Source organism: Lycium ferocissimum, chromosome 12, assembly GCF_029784015.1.
Source record: "Lycium ferocissimum isolate CSIRO_LF1 chromosome 12, AGI_CSIRO_Lferr_CH_V1, whole genome shotgun sequence".
NCBI classification, from domain to species: Eukaryota; Viridiplantae; Streptophyta; class Magnoliopsida; order Solanales; family Solanaceae; genus Lycium; species Lycium ferocissimum.
The window spans coordinates 35,159,530-35,168,720 of record NC_081353.1 but is presented as its reverse complement, the minus strand read 5'-3'; the positions used below and the strand labels follow the sequence as shown (position 1 = coordinate 35,168,720).

The 9,191-nt window shown below is 29.4% G+C and overlaps 1 long non-coding RNA gene across 1 annotated transcript in view; it reads right to left on the bottom strand.

Moving 5' to 3' along the window:
- Window positions 1-300: 300 nt before the first annotated feature.
- Window positions 301-9,191, bottom strand: part of LOC132040236 (uncharacterized) — a 99,734-nt gene continuing 90,843 nt past the window's right edge. Inside the window, exon 3 of the long non-coding RNA XR_009410638.1 lies at window positions 301-534. This is a non-coding gene — a long non-coding RNA (uncharacterized LOC132040236). The remainder of the gene's footprint in view (window positions 535-9,191) is intronic.

The window sequence follows — 9,191 nt, the reverse complement described above, 5'->3', positions numbered from 1 at the left end:
TCACACTTGGCACTTTCTCAATGATTCGAACTCCAAATGAGGCGCCGTACATTCCTAACTCTTTCTCTTGACTTCCTTCACTCCTCCGCAGAAGTTTCATCTCGTACCCATGCTCGTGGAACGAGATATGGCCTTAGAGATCTTTGACACTAGTTCTTCTTCTGTCTTGCTTTAGGAGGTATTGGTGAGTTTTCAATAAAAGACTTAGGCACTTTCACGTTAAAGCAAATACAATCATTATATCATCATTCCAAGTTTCCAACTTTATAACATTGGGGCCATATATAACGACAAGGGTCATCACCAACTAGTTCTTTTATAAACGACACAAAGCTCAGAAGATGCAGGAAGAAAATAAAATACATATAGAAGACATTTTATGATATGAGATTGAATAAATGGATCACTTTGGCTTAAAGCATTTCCTTTCAGGGTCATAATGAGGTCGCGCCTGCCTGCATAGAGTACACGGCTTAGCGCATTCTGCATGAGAATAGCAAGTGGAGAAACAACGCTTTCCTCCTCGGAGTTGTACTGTTTTGCTCAATCACTTGTACTTAACTTGATAAAGGTAGGTCTCGCAGAGCCATCACTTGAGTGTTTGAGGACCAAAATAAATTAACTGCATAACATAACATGATCAATCAAATTATTACAAATTATATACTAAGTAGAGATATATATAATTACTCCTTCCATTTAAACTTGTGAGAATTTTTTTGACATTAAAAAGTTACTCAACTAAATATAAAATATTTTTAAAAATTAAAATAAAAAACATAAATTGAAATGAATGGAATATATTTTATAAAAAGACTAATGGATATAATAGAAGTCACAGACCAGAGAGTGATAAGGAGAACACAAAATAAGAACTTGTTGGCCATGTTTACAGAGTTTGAAGAGCTAATTGTGTGAGTTCATTTTCTTGGTTGATGAAAGGCCACATATATAGGGCTTTTAAATTGTTTAAATATAAAAAAATATTCTTTTAAATCTTTTATATATATCCACTGCTAGTGTCCCATGCACTCTCTCTGTGGCTGCTGCTATATAAACCATCCAAAGGATGGCTCACTTTTATTATTAAAAATACTTCCTCCGTTCATTTTTATTTGTTAGGTATTTTTTAAAATAGATTTTCGGCACTACTTTGTCACTTTTATCATATTAAGATAAGATAATTTTTTTTTTGTTTTACTCATAGTATTAACTACTCACTTCAAATCATTTTTTAAATTTGATAAAAATATGCACCAATTAATATGAGTACGTTGATAAATTATGTACTTCATTTATTATTTCTTAAATAAGATGAAAAGTGAACAAGTAAAAATGAACGGAGGGATTAAGAATTAATGTTTGATTCAAAAGTATAGCACAATATTCTATTGATTAGTGTCATAAAACACGTTACTTTATTGGCGGCTTTATTTTTTCATCGCTGGGTTTTATTTTAATTGCGGCTTTACTCATGAGGAGGCACGTCCAAAGAAGAATTAATTTTAAATGTTATAAGTAACAAATAAGGATATCTCGTAACTTGTAAGGATAAGGATGTGAAAATTTAACTTGTGGTGAAGCTGGTGATCATGATGAGACCAGTGAGTGAAACGTGGCATGTGAAGTTCAGTATTAATTACTGGGGATTTTTTATTTTAATCACCAATAATTGTGTTAAAATTATATTTCTAAAAATTTTATAATCATGCATTGGGTACATATTTCTGCAATTTTGAGATCATCAAGTTCATAATGAAGGTATGAAAATATTTAGCAGCATGAGTCTACAAATGTCTATTACCACGTATATGGGTCCCTTCTATATTAAGGTAATCTTATAATTAAGAACGGAATTCTTTACAATGATAAAATTGATCTTAATATACATATGTCCATCTTCATCGTCTGTCCTCATTCTTTTTTTTCGAGTCACCTTTTTTTTTTTTCATTCGATGTTCGGTATCCGGATTCGAGCCCGACTAATTCAGATTCGTGTCACTTAGGATCTATTAATTCGAGGGAAGCGCTTTCTACCAAGGATTTTTTCATACTCAGGGCTCGAAATCGAGACATCTAGTTAAGGAGGGAGCAGCCCCATTCGCTGCACCACAGCCTTTACTAGTGAGAGTCACCTTATATTCATACACATATTATATTTTTTGGTTTCAAAGTTATGTGACTGCCAATTTATGGTCCAGTTTAATTGATTTTTAGATCTTTTCTGAACATGTATCAAATTGAAATGAAATTTGGAATTTATAGTACTGCTTTACCATTTAAAAACAGATTGATAAAAAACAGATCAATTACCCGACCCACCCATATTTAACATAGTTAAAAAATGGGTTACCTGACAGATTATATGGATATCCATATTATCCAAAGCTATGTTGGCTTCATGTAGCCAATACGGAGAAGATTAATTTACCATTTTGTCCACAATAACATGAAAAATCAGTTTCGGAAAAAATCAAGTCATTATAATGAAATGTTGTTATAACGAATGACAATTATAAAGAGTTTTGACTGTACTTTCTAGTTATCAAATGATTGAACAATCGGGAGAAATTTACTTAACATACAAGTTGACATTCATAAAAAGCATTTAATGAACTATGAGTTCAATCCACCATGTTTAGCAGAAACACGGATATTCATTGCTCATTATGAGACACTACCAAATTATCTATTTTTAAAGCAGGCATTAAAGTAAAAGCTTAGCTCAATTGTAAAAGGAATTCAAATTTTCGTAGAGCAGTGATTTCTTGAACCTCCTTAACAAAAATTCTAAATCTCCATATATATATATATATATATGTATATCCAGCAAACATATATTATCCATTGCTATAGCGGGCATGTGCACTCTGAATTGGTTATAGAACGCACTAGCACTGTGTAGAGAGAATCATAAAAACTCGCGCAATATTATACATGTTCTCTCGTAAAATCTATGTTCATTGTTGTTTATCTGTGTTCACGACCGGAATACTTAATAAGAATCTCTGCATCTTTTTTTCTCTACGTAGTATTTCAATCCGATTATTTATTTTACTGTATATCTTTATTACGTTATTTCTATAACATTCACATTACAAAGATTAACTGAATTTGAATTGATCATGCACGACGTTACTTGTGACCTTCATCTTAATAATTTGATTTATTGACCTAATAAACTAATTTTAGGCAAAACAATTTTCACTATTTGACGTGAATCCAATCAAGAAACGAACAGAAATGAAAAATTAACTAAGAACTACTTCTTTATTCAATGAGAAACCCAAAAAGAAAGGAAATACAGATAAGATCATAGAAAACACTACTTTTTTCATACGACATTCAAATGGATCGGTCAATTTTTCCAAATTTGGCATGTGATAAACTTGGATCGCTTGCCATATTTGAACCGACATTGTGTACACGGTCCACCTTTGTAATTGCAATCTGCATGAGAATTGCAAGGTTTGTTACATCCTTTATAATATTTTAGAATATCTTGGAGTACAACCTGCTTAATCACTTGTGCTTCTAACGGTAAGTCTCTTAGAGCCATTGCTTGAGTATTTGAGAACCAAAATGAATCAACTGCATAACATAAGATCAATCAATTATTTCAAATAGAGATTATGGGTGTCCAATGAGGGGATCGGGCTGAATTTAGTGGGGTTAAAATGGACTACATTAATAAATGAACGGGTCAAAATTGGTTACCTTCAATAGATCTACCCACCGTACAGCTTGTAAGTCCGCACAAAAGAAAACATCACATACGTATGCAAATGAAGCCTTTTTGAGACTCAACGACCGTATTATCAAGAAATTAATAAAACAACAGTCCTATGGTTCATGGCCCTAGCATCCAAGGATGACTTTTATTTATTAAAGAAAGCACTAGTTCCTCAAGTGAAGGGCCACGCCACGTAGGGCCTTTAAGTGCGATAAATGTTCATCCCTCTTATCCTGCACTATAGCGCCAAATGATCTTGTATCCCCGCATATATATAACCCTAGTTACACTTACACAGCCAAAGTCAGGATTTAAAGTTCAAGTGTTCGAAATTTTATTCTGTGTAAATTACTAAACTTTAAATTAATAATTCATATAATCTAATAAATTTCTTAAAATAATTAGAAGGTTTAATTAAAGTTATCAAATTATATAATAAAACCGTAACCTATACTTTTATCTCCTTTTTTTGTATAGATGCAATTATAAATTATATTATTTTAACGGTGGCTTTTCTTTGATCGATGCATTTTGTCTTACTGGCGGCTTTATTGTAAAGGCACCTAAAGAAATTAGATCTAAAGTTTAATATGGTGATCGTGTAAGTGATAACTAACATGCTAATACAATTCAAAGGTCCTGCATGCATGTTTGATGGATCTCCGTAAATCTGCTCTATCATTTAAACTTGTTGAATCTCCGATGTATGTATAAAAAAAACTAGCAGAGACCAACTCTTTGTTACACGCATTCAATGGCGTATGCAGAATTTTTCGTAAGGGGTGTTGACATTTAAAGAAGTAAACAAGTAAATAAATCATGATAACAACATCATAATTTAGATAAACATAATTAAAGTGTTACACTACAACGATCAGCTTTCATTTTTTTTAAATGTATCCATAGTTGACTCACTTAAAATATTAATAAATACATCCTTTTATTAATTTAGTTTAGGAAAGGAGTCAAAGGATCAAAACTTGGTGTCTTCAACAATTATTTTTTTCTCTAAAATATTAAATGTAATTGTGGGCAACTATTAGCTTCAATAGTTAAGTGGAATTTATGTGAATGATCGTAACAGCTCTTCAAATCCTATTCAGTCTGATAGATATGTCACTGAAACAAAGTGAACCTATAAATGACAAAAGAAATGCCCTTCTCTGTCATGCCCATGCTATACTTTGTGACAATGGGTGTCAGTTTGAGCTATATGTTCCAATATTTCAGTTTGCAAATAATTTATATATGTATAAGTGAAAATATTTTCTGGCAGAGCGATGTTGGATGACTCCCCTTGCTCAAGGTGTCTACGCCCCCGCCCCCGCACACATTCGTCTTAATTTAAGTGCTAGTGTTTGACACACACACACACACACTCTATATATATATATATATATACACACACACTTAATAATTGTTCTTTTTTTTTCTTTTTATTTGCGAGGATTACCCTTCATTTGGGGTGGTCTTTAATCTTTGCCCTTCAAATTGGCGGTCTTTAAGTTTTGCCCCTCGCCTAACAACGCGAGGTTGTGGGTTCGAATCTCAGTTCAGTAAAAAAAAAAAAAAAAAATCGCAATGCGAAATTTTGCAGTTCTGCCCATGCAAATTCCGCCTATTTGGGCCTTAAGGCAGAAGTTGTATGGACACATGCAGAATTTCTGTCCATGCAAACTCTGCCTGGAGGGCGAAATTTAAAGACCACCATTTTGAGGGGTAAAAATTAAAGACCACTCCCAGCGAAGGGTAATCCAGCAAATTGCCCGTAATTGTTTACGAGCCAGTGAAACGAGAAGGCTCAAAAAGAAAGCAAGCTTGTGAGATAGACATTTTAGGGAAAGTTATATAAATACAAGTAAATAAGTAAAATCTATATATAGTATAAAGCTAGGCATAGATAAGGTGATGTGGCACCTCTCTATGGCCAGCATTTATATTTATCTTTTTTCTCCTTTTTTTGGATTTTTTTGAGTTTTTTCTACATAGAGATAAAAGAAAGAAAAGAGATCATTATTTTAGCTACAGTTATAACATTTTTAATAGCTACAGTTACAACATTAAAATGACAAAGAATTAAAAGAGAAATAAAGAGTTGCTTCATAACGTGAGGAGATCAACAGTTATTTCTTCTACATAAAAGATCAATCTGAAGGGCAAAAATATTTAAAGTGAAAGAGAATCATAAAACATTCCAAAAAGTATGGTAGCTAAAAGTTATTCACGGCCTAAAGTTCATGTGCTCATTCTTGCAGGTTGGGTGGAGTAGAAAGGAACTTTATCACGACATCAAAGTGTCTATAATAAGCAAGGAGTTTGCACCAAGTTACCAACAACGAAAGATGAACAATACAAACTTTGTACGTTTCCTTGCAAATTGTGTTCTTTTCATTCTCCTCTTTTATATACAAAATGTATAATATGTCTAAAATGGTACGAAAAGTATTTATGGAATTTTACAGAAAATTAGGATGACAAATAACAGGAATTGTCTGGGTAACTAAAACAGAATTGATGGGAGGGAATAAGGAAAAGAGCAAACGGAAAAGGAAAAAGAATATAGATGGAAGCACTAATTCACGGAAATAAAAAATAAAAAATAAAAAAGAGAGAAAGAAGAAGACCAAAGAAAGTATACGAAGTAGGAGTAAGATAGAAGATACAAAATTAATTTCTTCATTGACGGGTTCTGGTATTTAGAAGTCAAAATTTTCTTCCCTTTAATTTTGGTTTCCTTTCAATTTTACTTCCTTTTCTTTTCTTTCAATAATTAAATAACTTACCATTCTCTTGCCATCTAATATTTCTAAGCTAATTTATTTTTCTTTGTTTAAAAGACAGGATATATTTTTATGTTAATTACTTAGTAATTAGTACAATATTCTTGAAATATAAAAATCTATTCTGTAGTATTAATTTTTTATTTTATTGTTTAAATGCTTTACAAGTGAGATAATTTCTTAAGTTAAGCTGAAAAAATAAATTACACTAAAGAAAGGAAAAAAATAAATGGAAGGGAAAAAAAAGGCAAATATTAGAAATTAAGGGATTTGATTCCATCAAAGACGGAACACATATATTATCTTTTACCTTTTTTATTTCATTTCTTTTTCTTTTTTGTCCTTTTTCCGTTTCTTATAATTTTATTTGACAGAATGAAAATGATCTTAAGTAGTATGAAACACAATAGTGCATAATTTATACTAAGAAACAAAATACTAAAAGTAATCTAGGCTTTAGAGGAAGAAAAATAAAAAGTAGGTGACGTCTTAGGTATGCATTTCTAATATTCGTTATTACTTCTTTTTTTATATATATATTTTTCATATTTTTTTTAAATTTTGTCATCTTTCGTATTAAAAAATATTTATATGATATAAGGAGTTGTTTCATATTAACTTGGAAAGTTTCAAATCTGTATTTTATAAATATGATAGAAATTTATAGTGGGACGCTCTTTTTATAGATACTTTAAGTGAGAAAGATATTGCAAAGTTGATCTCAACATGATGTGGCATATTATAATCCAAGATAAGATTCTTCTCCCCGTTCTATAGTGAATTCTCATATTCTTTTTTCTCAATGAAATCATATTATATTTACCAATTTTAATTTATTACTACAACAATTCAACCTTCTTTTCATTTTTTCAGAAATAAAACTAATTAATATATACGAAACCACTTTTCATATGTTAATTAGCTCATTTATCGAAGTTTGAAAAAATACAACAACATGTACGGTGCTTGAAAAATGGAAATTGCACCATGAAAAGTTAAAGTCAGTTAAGATAGTTATATTGGTGATTTGATCAACTTATAGAATTAATTTTTTAAGTAGATTTATGAAATATTTTTTTAAGTATGAGAAATGAGGAGGAGGAGAGAAGAATGGGAGCGAGGGTTAAGTGGTGACAAATTCACTAGTATTTCATAATCTTCAACTATTAACTAAATTACATAATTTACAGTATATACTCTATATTTAGGGTATATGTATGGTTTTATACCATAAATAAAAAATGTTTCTATGAATAAAAGGCTAATAATAAGGAGTTTCTTATATTAGTGATAACCAAATTAAATACATATCAGAACACATTAATTATTTTTCTAAACATCCCAATATACTCAGCTAGCATTTTAATCCATAAAATAGTATACTACTATTTATATGATATATATTATACAATTCCTTGAACAAGTATATATATTCTTGTACTTATATGTTACGTATATTTCACTATTATATACTATATATAATATTTTTTTTTTTATATATTAACTAGTATATACTATATATAAAATAATTTCTTATGTATAGTAAACAAAAAGTATTTTATATATATATATATATATATATATATATTGACCACATACATTATTGTATAAATTAGGCATATATTGTTTATTATATTAAATATATACAAGTATAAATTTAATTGAGTTAATTTTCTTATTTCATAGAAGAGAGATAGAAAAATTGAATAATTAATATGTGATGGCAAAAAAGAAGTCAAGTTTTATGGGATGGGGTGTCAATTATTAATTAAGATCCTATTTTAGTGGTAATACATAAGTAATTATATTATTCTTTATATATTGTATATTGTATATTTTATATGTTATTGTAGAGTACAATTGGTTGGCACATAGAGTAATATATTCATATATTAGGTATATCGTAATATTATATACTATATACACAAATAATATTATTGTATTATATACTATATATAATATACAAACTTAAATATACTAATTTCTACTATTATATTCACAAATATTTTGATATCACCTTTTCAATTAAATGTACTAAGTTGGATATACCATATACTTTTTAAGTTATATTTTCATGTACATTTCTTATACCATATTTCCATATACAGTAGCATTTCATGTACTTTTCTTAATATTAACATATTCAAATAATTTCTTTTAGTCACAAACAAATAATTGAATCATCATCAAGTGCAATTAAAAAAATAAGAATAAAAAGGATAAAACGAAAGAAAAAAAGTCTTTTTAAAACGGTAGATGGAATATGGGATTTGAAGTTGATTTTGTTTTATTTATTTGGAAAATTACATTCTAATAATTTTGAAAGAAAGAGAAAGTAAAAAGTGGATATGCATTATTGGTAGTAACTTCAAAAATTAAGTATTATTAATATTTTAGGAATGTCAAAAGTTGTATTTTTATAATTAAGAAGTTAAAATTTTGAATAAATTGTATTTATGTAATTTTTTGAAAGTAGTTGTAATATTTTTTATTACCATTTGAAAAAGTTGTATTTGTGTGACTTTTCCGACATTTTAGCCATGTTAACAGAGTTGATTAATTAGTACTTAGCTAATTGTTGAGAAGAAGATCTAATTAATTGTGAGTGAGTTTTCTTGCTTGATGAAAGGCCACATAATGACATAATATATATATTTTTTAAATTGTCCAAATATACA